Consider the following 14249-nt stretch of genomic DNA (forward strand, 5'->3'; position numbering starts at 1 on the left):
ACTGGCAACTTTCCATTTCGCCATCCGTCCTCTGGTCATTTTTGAGCTCAGACACAGCATCCGACACTAAAGTGGCCCTCTTCTTATTTATTTGTTCCATTCCATTACAACATTCCGCCCCACTTTCCGCATTCACACTGATCCTTTGCGATCTCATCGAATTCCCACTTCCCTTTACTCGTAATGAACACCTCAAAACAACCGCGAATTCGTCTCCAGTAACTGTATTTTCGCCCATCTGATTTCCAACCATTCTGCCCCGTCTCTCCTACGCCGAAACATTCCTCTAACTCTACACCTGCACACACTGCATCACCCAACAAAAATTTCAAATGTCTGCCTCACCCAGACATTCGTTTCCCTCTCCCGAAAAACGAAATCCACCTCGATATTTACCAAACCTCCGAACTACAACGTCCCAGCACCTATCCCACCCCCATTCTTTCCCTTTTCCTCCTCACATTTCCCGATCCATTTTTACTTTCCCCCACTATCGCTTTTCTCCTACATATTATTCCCCAACTCACATCCCTGCTATTTCTCCTTTCTTGATTTTTAAATATCCTCTCCAATTCTTCCCTCACAGATACTACCGATATCACACCTTCATAGTTATACGCACACCCCACTACTCTACTAAACACCCTCTCTAAAAAAGGTAACATTCTTCCCAGTTCAGATCTTTCAAATTTTAGTGAAAGTAAATGTACCATTTGTACAGCGTTTTTCAAATATATTCTTCTTTGTCTTTATTTTACCTTTTAGTTTTTTCTTGTTTTAATTTTAAAAAATGCGAGATAATCAAGCTTATTTAATTTGAAGACAACTCGTCCATTTAGAAATTTTAAAATCATTTGTAAGTATTTCGCGGTTTAATTTAGTGTTTTGCTCTTCTGTACATGCAAATCCTTTTACTGAACTGCGGGTTGACTGTGCCGCTGACAGCACCCTTGTTGCGCGAGGGGAACGAAGCAAAAATAAGGAAAATGTCCTCGGAATGTGGAAGGATAGACAAAGAAATCGGCCATGCCATTGTGAAGGTGCGTTGCCAGCAATGGCTTTAAGGGATACAAGAAAACAACGGACAGCCTACAAATGGTTGGCGGGACGGAGATTCGAACGACTGTCCTCTCGAAAACGAGTTCATCCGCTGACCACTGAGCACTGAGCATCTCGCCTGCCAAACTGCACCTGTATGTTATCGGTTATATTGGTGTATATGCTGCATACATCAGACGCTACAGAGACTTCATACGTTCCTTTCCGAAGTCGACCGAGGACACAAAGCTGAAAACTATTCATTTCCTCACAACGTTCGGGTGACCGCTGCCACAAATCGCGGAGTCCCACCGTCGTATAATACGCAGTTCGTAGTGCGGAATACTTCGAACTGTGTCATTTGTTTAGCATTAAAATTCGCAATTTGCCTCATCTTTGTCCTTATTCTTGTCTGTTGAAGTTGTTTTTGTGATTTACATTTCCTGCGACCTGTTTGTACACCCTTACCCAATAGCCAATAGTAACTGAGCAGTATCAAAGAAGTGTGTATGATCATTCCCTAGCCTCAGTGATATTCTACTTCTTTTTGGTTCTTAAAGCCTGATGGTAATATTTCTTTAAATACTTCTCATGTGCAAGAAATTTAGTCTGTTACTCCTGTGGCAAACAGAAGTGAAATTTCTTTGCAATATCCAAAATTTCACGCACCTTTCCCGTACCTTTAAAAACTGCCTCAGAACCTTGTCTTCGCATCACTCTACCCACAAGGTTAGTAACCGTTTTTACGCGTGGTAGAAAAATTAACCTTCAGATGGTTCTCTTTCGCTGGAAACTCCAGAACTTTCAGGACGTCGTGCTCTATTTATGTCTTTGCCTATGAATGGATTTGTATTAGTTTTTGTACCCTGAAGTTCCGTCAGTTTTTCTTAGTACCTGTACTCCCAAAGTGAAACTGGACCTTTCTATCTTCCCATTGTGAAGTTTGTATTAGTATTAACGTTATACACAAAACGTGGGAATTCTGAGAAATCATTTTGTCCATGAGGCTGTGTAACGAAAGCGTCTCCAATATACCGAAATCAACAAGTGGGTTTCTTCTATAATTAAGGTAAGCCTTAAATAAGATAAATGAACGAGGTTGTTTCGTGTTAAGGATAATTATAACAGCTTACTAAGCGAGCACATGCAGTGAACAGAGTAAGACATATTTCATTCTGTGGTGCATTCGATATAGGTAATTAACGAGTATGTAAGACGCTGTGGGCAGATTTAGTGGAAACTGTCTTTCACTTCGGACTGATGGTGACGGTTGATGAGCTAGACACCAATTTCACAGCAATTAACTGCGCTCAAAGCGAGCCAACAATTTACCTGTCGCCGAAATATTCCTGAGACAACAAGATGCTTCTCAGATACAGTACCCTCGTTGATGCCGTGTGATTCCATAAACTCAGGCATATTACTTTTTATTCTGTTTATTTCTGTCATTCCTGAGATAAATGAACACCTGAAGAAAGCAGGTGCCGTTGTAGTACCGGTATCTAAAGAAAACACCTGAGATAAAATCCTGTCAATAACAAACCGGTGAAAGTCTGAAATCCTTCCAGGTGCGCAAAATAAAACACTTGGATGATACTAGCAGACGAACTTCAGAGTCAGGAAGTCGTAACTGAGCTGGTTACGCTCTGCATTGTTTGGAGAAAGAACCCTTGTGTTAAATTAGGAACACTCGAGTGCAGGAGAACTTCTCACGTATACGAGGATTATCAAATAACAGCGTAAGTGACTTACCGCTAACGAATACCTTCGACATATTCGAGAAAACATTACTATATTAATACCCTTCCAACTTTTCAGGAGAAGGTGGTGACAGAAATTTTTAGAACAGACTAAACTGTAAAACGATAGCTTGACTAACTTTCAACCGCGCTCTTCGAAGGAAAATTCCGCTGTGTTAAATTTTGGTAGTAAAACAAAACTTAATGGAGTAGGCCATTAAAAAACGCCCTTTCTCACATGCTTTTGCCAACAGTGTTTAGTTGTGGTTCTGCAAGGGGAGATGCATCATTCTATACAAAAGAAGGCTCCATTTGGATGATCGTGTTGGTAAGAAAAGGCAAAAATATTGCTCATTCATTTCTAAAAGTCTGTTGCTCCTTAAAAAGCGACAGTTAAGCAAACAGTGTTCAGGGCAATGCAGTTCACGTGGTGAATGTGGTGGAAATTTTAGAGTTTAACAGATGATGATCGAATGTGTACTGAAGCGTGGGCGGGCATAGAAGCTCGGAAAGGGAAGAGCAAACGTCGACTAGTTATTCGGAATGAAGATGGAACTCAAACAACCCACATGTGATGAGTAACTCCGATTGCTTTGGTTGAATTGTAAAGTGCACTTTGGACTAAGATTTGCCAGCAATAAAAAGTGTGCCAGCCGTTGTGAGCGAGAGGTTCTAGGCGCTTCAGTCCGGAACAGCGCTGCTGCTACGGTCGCAGGTTCGAATCCTGCTTCGGGCATGGATGTGTGTGATGTCCTTAGGTTGGTTAGGTGTAAGTAGTTCTAAGTCTAGGGGATCTATTTCAGCCAGTAGCGGATCTATTTCAGATGTGTCAGACCGATCTAAATGACTTGTGTAGTCCGCCTAACCACAATGGACGAGTGCTACGTACATCACTGTGACTCCGAGAGCAAGCAACCAGTGCGAACATGTGGATTCACCACCGCAAAAACAGCCCAAGACGTAACCATCACCGGGAAATGTGATGCTGGGTGTAGCGCTGACGGGCAAACCGCTGCAGAAGCATCCTGCCAGAATCTCCAGGCAGAGTTACTGCATGCTGCCAGGGCTAAAGCGGCCTAGCTGATTCTACGCCGCACGGAGCCACATGTGCTGCTTCAGTTGTTTGCCACATTTTGTCCGCCGCTGTATTCCCGTGACTTGCCATCTAGTGATCCTCTACCCTCAGATGTAGAGCAACCCATCTGCACAGTCGTGCGCGTTAGCACGTGGCTTCCGGGATTCGGGGAGACGTGCTGGCCGCGAATCGTGTCCGCCCAGCAAATTAATGACGTCCCGCTTCATAAAACACTACACATACGTTTAGATAACGTTATCATACTTCCACATCTACAACACTAAGCCCAGACAGTTGGGGTCACCCAGCAACCAGTGAAGATATGGGATAAAAGGCACTAAGAAGAAGACGCTCGGATCTACAGCTACGTCTACATGATTACTCTGTGGTCCACTACTAATAGTGTGGTAGAGGATTCACATAACCGACTTCAAGTTATTTCTCTACCGTCCAACTCTCGATCAGCGAGCGGAGCAAAACGAACACATAAATCTCTCTTTTTCAAGCTGTGATTTGATTATGACAATCATTTCGCTCTTGGCGGACACCAACAAAATATCTTCGCATTTGGAGGAGAATGGTGGTTATTAAAATTTGTTGAGAAAATATTGCCCCAAGGAAAAATGCCTGCCACCCCAATTCACATATCATAACAGTGACATTCCCTCACCTGTTTCACGATAATACAAAAGAAGGTGCCCTTCTTTGAAGTTTTTCGATGGGCTCCGTCAGTCCTGTCTGATAAGGATCCCATATTTCCCCTCCAGAAGAGGGCGCCAAGCGTGGTGTAAGCAGTCTCTTTGCTAGACCTGTTGCATTTTCCAATTATTCTGCCAGCAAATCGCCGCCTTTGGTTCGCTTTTCCCAACAGCATTACCTTTCTGATCGTTGAAGTGAAAATATTCGTAATTGAAATCCGTAAGTATTTAGTTGAATTCACAGCCTTTAGATTTGTGTGATTCATCGTGGAACCGAAATTTAGCTGATTTCTTTTCGCATTCAAATGGATGACTTCACACTTTTTGTGAATTTTCGTGTTACCGAAATGTAACGGATTTCTTTTGGTACTCAAGTGGATGATTTCTGGCTTTTTGCTATTTAGAGTAAATTGTTCTTCTCGCACTGTGCATATATCTTGTCTAAATTATTTTGCAATTAGTTTCGATCTTCTAATGACTTAACAGGATGGTAATTAACAGTATCTACTGCAAACAGTCGAAGAGGGCTGCTCAGATTGTCTCTTAAATCGTTTGTATAGATAAGGAACAGCATACCGGCTATAACACGTTCTTGGAGAAAGTGGAGATACTGGTTCTGTTTTCCCCTATCAGTTTCCGTCAATTACTGCAAACTGTGACCTTTCTGACAGAAACTTACGCATCCAGTAGCACAACGGAGACGATACTCCACAGTGCTGCAATTTGATGAGAAGTCGCTTGTGAGGAACAGTGTCAGAGACATTCTGAAAATCTAAAAATATCGAGTCAATTGGACATCTCCTGTCGACAGCACTCATTACCTTGTCGGAATAAAGAGGTGGTTATGGTTCACAAGAACGACATTGGTCAGTAGTCAATAAATCGTTTTGTTCGTTGTAATTCATAATTCTCGACTATGGTAAACGTTCTAAAATCCTACTGCAGATCTATGTTAGTGATCTGTATCTGTAATTGGATTACTCCCACATCCTTTCTTGAGTACTGGTGTGCCCTGTACAACTTTCCACTGTCCACGTACCGAACGGTCTTTAGATGCAAATCTTTCTGTGAGCGAGCGGGTGTATATAATTGCTAAGTATGGAACTGTTGTATCGGCATACTCTGAACGGAACCTGGCTGGTATATAGTCTGGACGGGATGCCTTGCCTTTATTAAGTGATTTCAGCTGCTTGGCTACACGGAGGACATACACTTCTAAGTTACTTATGTGGGCAGCATTTGGTTGACTGGATGTAGATATCATTGTGTTGTAGGCGTTCCCAGGAGGACGACGAGGTGACTTCGGAACTGTAATGTTTTCTGTGAACCTCCTCAGCTAACGTGTCTGCCAAGGAGTTGGGAAGGAAGGAGTAGAATTAAAGGGTGGAGGACTAGGAGCGTCAGCACGCGTCTCGTTCTCGGTCACAGCTTCATTCTCTTTTCCCGAGATGATAATTAGAGCTCTGTGACTGTTCCTCCTATCTTACGACAAGAAAGACAGCTTGGGCGTGGAGCAGCAAGACAGAGGAAATTCCCCGAATGTGTGAGCACGCTGCTCGCAGCACGTACCGAGGCTCTGAACAGCGACCAGCTGTGTGTGTGTGTGTGTGTGAGAGAGAGAGAGAGAGAGAGAGAGAGAGAGAGAGACAGCTCTTTAAGCCTGCGACGACTAGTCACTTGAGTTCGATGAATGCGTCGCACAGAATTGAATCAACAAGGCTCTCGCGTTCGCTTATCTCCGCCGCTTCTGAACGTTTCTGCTGTACCTGAGAATATGAATTAAGTCTCTACAGCTCCCTCGGCGACTTCTGCGAAGTGCTAGTCCAGGCGCGCTCGTCTTTCCTCAGACGAAAACAAGTACGCTATATTGTTCGGATTCGCAGTAGTTGGGGTATTGTGGCGTATCAGGTAGGCAGCATTAAATATACTGGAATGTCATTGCGTCTGTTCAATTCGGTTGAGTCAGGTCTGCGTCAGTATCATCAAAAAGCCGCAGTTTGCCACCATTTTGTTTCAGCCGAATTCATTCTCACCATCAGCTTCACCCACTCACGTCCACTGCTTTACAAAGATCTGCTATAGAGTCATTCAAAAGGAATGGAAGAAAATGTCTTTAGTTTGTTACTGCTGTTACTGTCTCCAGCCCGAAGACTGGTTCAACGCAGCTCTCCTTCCTTATCAATGCTCAGCAAAAGTAACTACTGTAGCCTACATGCGTTTGAACCTGCTTGTTGTAGTCAGCCCTTGGTCTCGCTCTAAAATTTTTACCCTCCACTCTTCCCTTCATTACCAAATTAACAGTTTCTTGGTCAACAGTATATATCCAATGAACTGATCCATTGTTTTGGTATAGCTGTGCCATAAATTTATTTTCTACTTATTTAGGTTCAGCACTACCTCATTAGCTATCTGATACACTCATCTGACATTCAGTATTCTATCAAAACATTTGAAAAGCCGTTCTTTTTTTTGCTACGAATGTTTGTCGGTCAGGTTGTACTTCCGTTGCTCAACATATCATATGCAAACGTCTAAAATTTTGAGAAGTCTCACTCACTATTTCTAATGATAAACTGATTGTCTTCTAACAGTTTCGCAGGTTTCTTTGCATCTACATCCACATCTACATTTTTCCTCTGCATGTCACTGTGAAGCTGCATGACAGATGGTAATTGCCACTACACCAGTTATTTATCTTTCTTAACGTTCCATTCACGTGTGGAACGCGGGAAGAACGATTGCTTACTTGCCCCTGTGCGTGTTGTACTTAGTCTAATATCGTTTTCGTGATCCATATGGGAGCGATATACAGCAGCGGTAATACACTGACGGAAAAAATCACGACGGCAAAAGTTTATAACGAAGAGTAATTAAATTTTGGGAATAAATTTTTGTAGGTAACACGTTTAAGTGAGTTACATTGCAACATCGTAGGATTAATACAAGCGCTAGAGAAGCCACGGAAAATATGAAATGCTGGTACATTGACAACCACTGTAACCGCTTGAATGCTGAATGCGAGCACGCAGATGTGCATGCATTGTGTCGTACAGGTGCCGGGTGTCAGTCTGTGGGACGGAGTTCCGTACCTGTTGCACTCGGTCGGTCAATAAATGGACGGTTGACGCTGTTTGTGGATGACGCTGCAGTTATCGTTCGCCGATGTCCCTTGTGTGATCGACTGGAGACAGATCAGGTGATGTAGTAGGTCACGCCAGCATGACGACACTATGTAGAGCATGTTGGGACTACATAAGCAATATGTGAGCGAGCGCTATCCTGTTGCAATACACTCCCTGATGCGCAGTTTATTTATGTCAGCAAAACAGGTCGAATCCGGGCTTTCAGTGCGGTGGCATGCGTTGCGTGGGCTAACCACGAGAGTGCCCCTGCTGTCATACGAAGTCGCGCCCCAGACCGTAACTCCAGGTGTAGGTCCGGTGTGTGTAGCCAGCAGACAGGTTCGGTGCAGGCCGCCAGTTGGCCTCCTTCTAACAAACTCACGGCCATCACTGGCACCGACGCAGAACACGGCAAACCTCCACCCCGCCCTCCAACGAGCTCTCGCTTGACATCACTAGAGCAGCAGTGGTTTGGAGCCACTTGAACACCCGCTAAAGGGCGTCTGACTCGGAGCTGTCCCTGAAGTAACCCGTTCGTAACGATTCTACGTGCCACTGTGGTTCCAACTGCTGCTCAAACTGAAACTTCCTGGCAGATTAAAACTGTTTGCCTGGCCGAGGCTCGAACTCGGGACCTTTGCCTTTCGCGGCTCTACCAACTGAGCTACCCAAGCACGACCCTCACACCCTTACTTCCGCCAGTACCTCGTCTCCTACTTTCCAAACTTCACAGAAGCTCTTCTGAGATCTTTGCAGAACTAGCACTCCTTGAAGAAAGGATATTGCGGAGACATGGCTTAGCCACAGCCACAATGAGATTTTCACTCTGCAGCGGAGTGTGCGCCGATATCATTGGTAGAACACTTGCCCGCGAAAGGCAAAGGTCCCAAGTTCGAGTCTCGGTCCGGCACACAGTTTTAATCTTCCAGGAAGTTTCAATGTTATCGTTCTTTGAGGGGTTTTAGCCTGACCGTGACTGTACCCAATGACAAGAAAACGGACTATAATTTCGTAATTGCGAAATTAGTGAAACAGTAACAACAGCAAAGTAAACGGGTTTTCAACAGACGTTCTACTACGACTACAGTAAACTGAAATTATACATACATGCGGACGCCATCCTAATTAGGCAATGCGATATCGAGTTTTATGGCAAAGCGGAAATAAACTTCACACAAAAAAAGAAAAATCACTTCATTTGATACCCTAACTAAGCTCTTATAACACAGCTACTCTCCATATTATGCAGTAACTTGCCCTAGCAAACTGTACAACAGCTAACCCTTATGCAGAGCATAAAAAGGCCACAAATTCCAGCAATACACACTGTCTCACAAAAACACTTGCTATTGGCCAAAACTACTGTGCAGTATAATGAACAAATGTAGAATGGACAGATGAACCTACTAACGAAATCTGACTGGCAATAGCACGAACTACTGGTTTTTAAGTAATTATTACCAAACAAATATCATGATTTTGAAACAGTACTGATTATTTTGGGCTTCAGAAATTTGTACATGAAGTTGCTCTATACAAATGGGCAGTGTAGTTGTCACTTATAAAAAAAGTTTAGGTGCAGAATAAATGATTGTACTGGTTGCTACGCTTACTCAGAAAGAGCCTTTATTTTCAATTATGACATGGTTTGAAGAACCATCATCAGTTGTAAATGGTAAATGGTGACAGTAAAAATTAAGAAAATGGCAAATGCAATTAGCGATAACTTTAAGTATAATGAATAACGCAACTTTTAGTTCAACAGTTAACAAGAAGACCTATCACCTAGTCTCTCGTTGGACTTCAAGTCAAACTGGCTTTGTAAATGACCTCAAAACGCTTAAATACTGCTGTCTTTTTATAACTTTCATTTACAAACAGCTATACGTACTTTATATTTTTGTCATTGATTATTTTAATAGCAGATTCTTATTTAATGAAATCTTATTTTGTGGACTCGCTTTAGAAAAGTTTAACATGGAAAATTATGTGGAGTAAATCATTTCCTTCCGTACAGGAAACCAACCAATCTTCGCAAAGTTAGTAAAAAACTGCAAAATATTTTACTGGCAAAGTTGTCATTTTAATACAAACAGGATGCTCGGACTTAATAATTCACTTGCAACTGACCCTGTCTAGGAATGTGACAGGATAATCATGGGTATGCACAAAAAATTGAGAGGTTCTACAAAAAGTTATTATTCAATACATAATACCTGGTCCGTTGGATGTACATATTTAGATAACAATTCTGCTGAAGATGGTAGCGTTTGTGGCAGATTACAGTAGCTATAAAACTGGCGGTAAAACAACCATGGTTGTTGATGTTAGCCACGTTTTGTTACAGCTCTTCTTGGTGTCGTAAATTTAACCAAACAGGGGCGATGCCATCGTCGATTGGCCACTTTACCTTATATCCGAGGCTCGCAAGCTCTTCTCGCCTCAGTTTGTACCACGACAGCTGACCAAGGCTGGACTACTGGACCGTATCAGTAGCCACAAAGGAATGAAGCGCCTTGCTCGCCAGTCCCATCTTCTCTGGTTCCGCCAAACTACTTCCCTAGCGGCGGGGCTTTACTACAGGTTTTACATTTAGCTTCCCTACTCACGGAACAATACAATATACAGAGCTTTTTACAAATTATTACATTCACGATGTATTAAATATAATAACAGAGGTACAGTTACAATATAATTTCTTAATATGCGAAAATAATTAATTTTTGTTATTACATATTTGTACAACCAAAGATCTTTACTATGTGGATAAACTAGTGTAAAATGTCAGCAGAGAAATTATACGAATTATACATTAACCCACCGATTGTTGACGTTACCCGTTTATGGATCAGTCTTTTACATTCTTCCATATTTAATTCTAGTCGGCAAGACGGATACGTACTAGTGAAGCCAACTGTGCGATGATTCTCGCACTTATCCGCCCTTGCAGCAGTTCTCTGCAGTTACTTCACCACAAAAACTCGTGCAGGTCGACGAGGTAATAGGCTTGGCGTCCCTGACATTTGGGATGAGAGGCAGTCCAGGACATTTACAAAGGAATTCAGAATCCGGAAAAGCGTAAGACGCTGACGTTCTGCAGGAATTCCCGAGCACGAATTTTCAGGTACGAGTAAGGACACACAACGACGGTCAGGGTCGTCCTTTGGCCGCAGATTCCTTGCAGAGGGTGATTTTGCGATGATGGCGGGCCACTTCCTGCATGGGACCGCCTCCGGTACGCCCAAAGTCAATTACGCTGTGGAGTTACGTACACTTGGGATCGATTAAGGTGTCCGAGCCCCCATTTTCTACAGCTTCGGCAGTCTACAAATTGAAGGTGAGGATATCAGTAACGTACCGGGCGATGTGGGACGGTGGTTATACCACTGGACTCGCATTCGGGAGGACGACGGTTCAAATTCGCGTCCAACCGTCCACCTTAACGCTGTATGTGATTAAATCGCTCCAGCAAAATGCCGAGACGTTCCTTTGAAAATGACAAATTTCTAATACCGAAGTTAATCTGTGCTGTCAGGTTTTACAACTGTGTACGATGTAAATATTGACAAATAAAACGATTCTACATTTTGTGAACATCTGATACAAGTTACTCACAATTGGCAACGTATTTGTTAGTAAATAGTCACGAACGTGCTTAAGGAATTTTCATGCTGATTGTAAAACTGCTCTTCGATACGTCGAGTCTGTTGTACATTAGAAGTTATGGACGATTTAATATTATGATTTACATTTTAGTAATATTACTTTAACAGATGATCTTTGATTAAAGACGTATGAGCAGACAATGATATTTGACCTCCATGGTCTTTTTTTGTATGTGGCTCAGTATTGGAATTAACCAAATGAATTTGTCCCCCAATGAAACCTATTATTTCCTACGGTCTTTAGTTGACATCGATCCTGAGTTCACGGTAATAACATCTGAGGTAATGAGTTAACTGGTTCCAGCATTCGAAATGTGGATTTCTTACAGGAATCATGTAGAACAGTTTTACAAAAATAATGTTGTATCGATGGAATCGAAAAGCAGTCAGTAATATTGTACTCGAAACATTGCCTGGGACTTCCTAAAAAGGACATTGCCACAGCACCCTCTGATACCGACCTAATTGCATTCTTCCTGCACTGTGGAAGGCCTTAGAATATGTAGTCAACAACCAGCTAAGGAGCTACCTAGCTACAAACAACCTACTACACGAATACCAATAAGGTTCCGGTACACTTCACAGCAAAACATCTTACTTCATAAATCAATTTAGAGAGATCCGCTACAGTTGTACTAATATTTATTTAAACCACGACTGGTTTTAAAATCCCATGTTCAGGCATATGAAATTGTAATATTTGGTAATGCATAACATGCGGTCGTGCCAGCCAATGCAAGAGTTCCAATTATTGCTTGTTGGGGGAAACTGTCACCGGCTGGGCAGCCGCACTGACTGGCACGACCCGATGTTATGTGTCACCAAATACTATAATGTCGTAGACCTGAATATGGGATTTTAAAATCTCGAAACCGGTCGTGGTTTGGATAAATATTCGCATAACTGACGTGGATCTCTCTAAATTAATTATCTTGGCTGTCAATTGGGAATGTCTTACGTTCCAAATATTGTGCTTCCTTCGTAAAGGTAACCAAAGAACACTGCTTACCACGGATACACAAGAGGTGACCATCATTTGCTTCTTGAACTTCAGCAAAGCCTTTGACACTGCTGACTACTAGAATTTACTTGCGTAACTTACCAGCCTAAATGTTCCGCCAAGGGCAGTGCAAGAGTGTCGCTCATGTCTATTGTCTCGCCAGAAATGCATCATCTCCTATTCTTTTCATTCAACGTAAACCACCAGTCATCAGTTTTGTCCTACTGCAAATACCACATGCGGGCTGATGACTCCCTTAAGCCAGCAATCGAGGATCTCAGTACTGGCCTGGGTCCACTATCAAATCGGGCGCAGGATACGGCGTTAATGCTCAGCTCATCCAAAGCCCGAGCGGCACTGGTTGGTCATTCTAAGTTTATTAGCCCGAAATATCCGGAATCCCTACAATCTTTAACCCTAAATGGGACAAATATCAAGTTCTCTCTTTCAGCAAAGAGTCCAAGAGTAAAAATAGATGAAATCTAAATTGGACTGAGCACTTGACTGCAATGTGAAAGACGTACCGGCGTTTCTCTACTTTCCTACAAAAATATAAAAAATTCTTCCCTCTTGATCTGATAAAGAAACTTATACAAACACCTGCAAATACTTACAGCTATTGATTACAACGATGTTAACCTGGAGGGGCTTTCTCAGGAAAGTTTATGTCTCCTGGAACTGTTACGGATAGCTGTATTCGTTATATCTTCGATGTTTGCTCTCATTTCACCTTCAAATGCGCAGCTATCCCGGCTGCGTGCAGACAGGCGCAGAGATTTCCGTACCCTGTGTCTTCTCTACTGCCTTACCAAAGAACATTCCCTGTCCCATTCCATCGTTCAGTCACTTTGTCAGTATCCTCCTCAGTAACAGTCACCCGACTCCGGAATAGTCTCCCGCATTTTATTAGACAACTAAATAACATCTCGCAGCAGTAAGGATAACCATTGTCTTTGTACGCTCTCGTTGCCAGTGTACATCCGTTGTTCCGACCTAACCCTCCCCATTTCCCAGTATTCTTAGACCAAGCAGACTCCTTAAAATTCCTTTTCCCTAGAACTCTGTATTTCAGAAAACGTGTTTTGTACACCTATATCATTATTGATATTATTGTCATTATTTCTATTATTACTATTAGCAGCTGCAATAGTATAAGTACTGACAGCATTAACTTAATTAGTTCATATATTATTTACTCGTTATTGCCACTTCAGACACTCACATAATTTTAATGCTATTTGTCATTTTGAAACTGTTATTTTTAGGAAACTTTGAAGTAAAAATTGTACAGTATATGCGAAACCCTGGTCCTATGTAGTCAGATCAGCTTAAATAAATAAGTACACCTTACGTAGAAATAAAACTGAATTCCTAAGATATTGTTTTTCTGGTTAGGTTCAACGACTTTGCATCACTAGTGGATTAGGAAATTATACCAGAACGCCCGTTGATGCTCTGTCGAGTCGACAGAGCAAAGGAGACAGGCGCTTTCGTTGTATCACCTCTGTAGAGGCTCTGGTAACTGAGCGTGTCTTTCATATTTTACAAATATAAGCGTGTCACGGCTCCAGCGGTACCTAATGCAGAGGAAATTTAGCTGCATTCAGAGTAATACAGTATAGTGAGTAAATTCGGCGTATTAGCCACCGTCTTAAATCGATTAGTTAAGAACAATGAACCAATGATAATTAGATATTATGTTTAAATTCTTGCAGCGGGTGTACATAATCCGTTCATTTCTTGTGATAAAATTTGCACGTAATCGTATTACTTTAATGAGCCTGCCTAATTCGAACTGGATATATTTATATGCCCGTTGCCGTTGGCAAATTTCATTATCGTAAACTAGCTTTCGAAATTGACAGCGTACTAACTCCATCAACACATTAATGGTCTGCACGAAGTTCGACCA

The sequence above is a fragment of the Schistocerca nitens genome, unplaced genomic scaffold (genome assembly GCF_023898315.1).
Source record: "Schistocerca nitens isolate TAMUIC-IGC-003100 unplaced genomic scaffold, iqSchNite1.1 HiC_scaffold_363, whole genome shotgun sequence".
Classification (NCBI taxonomy): domain Eukaryota; kingdom Metazoa; phylum Arthropoda; class Insecta; order Orthoptera; family Acrididae; genus Schistocerca; species Schistocerca nitens.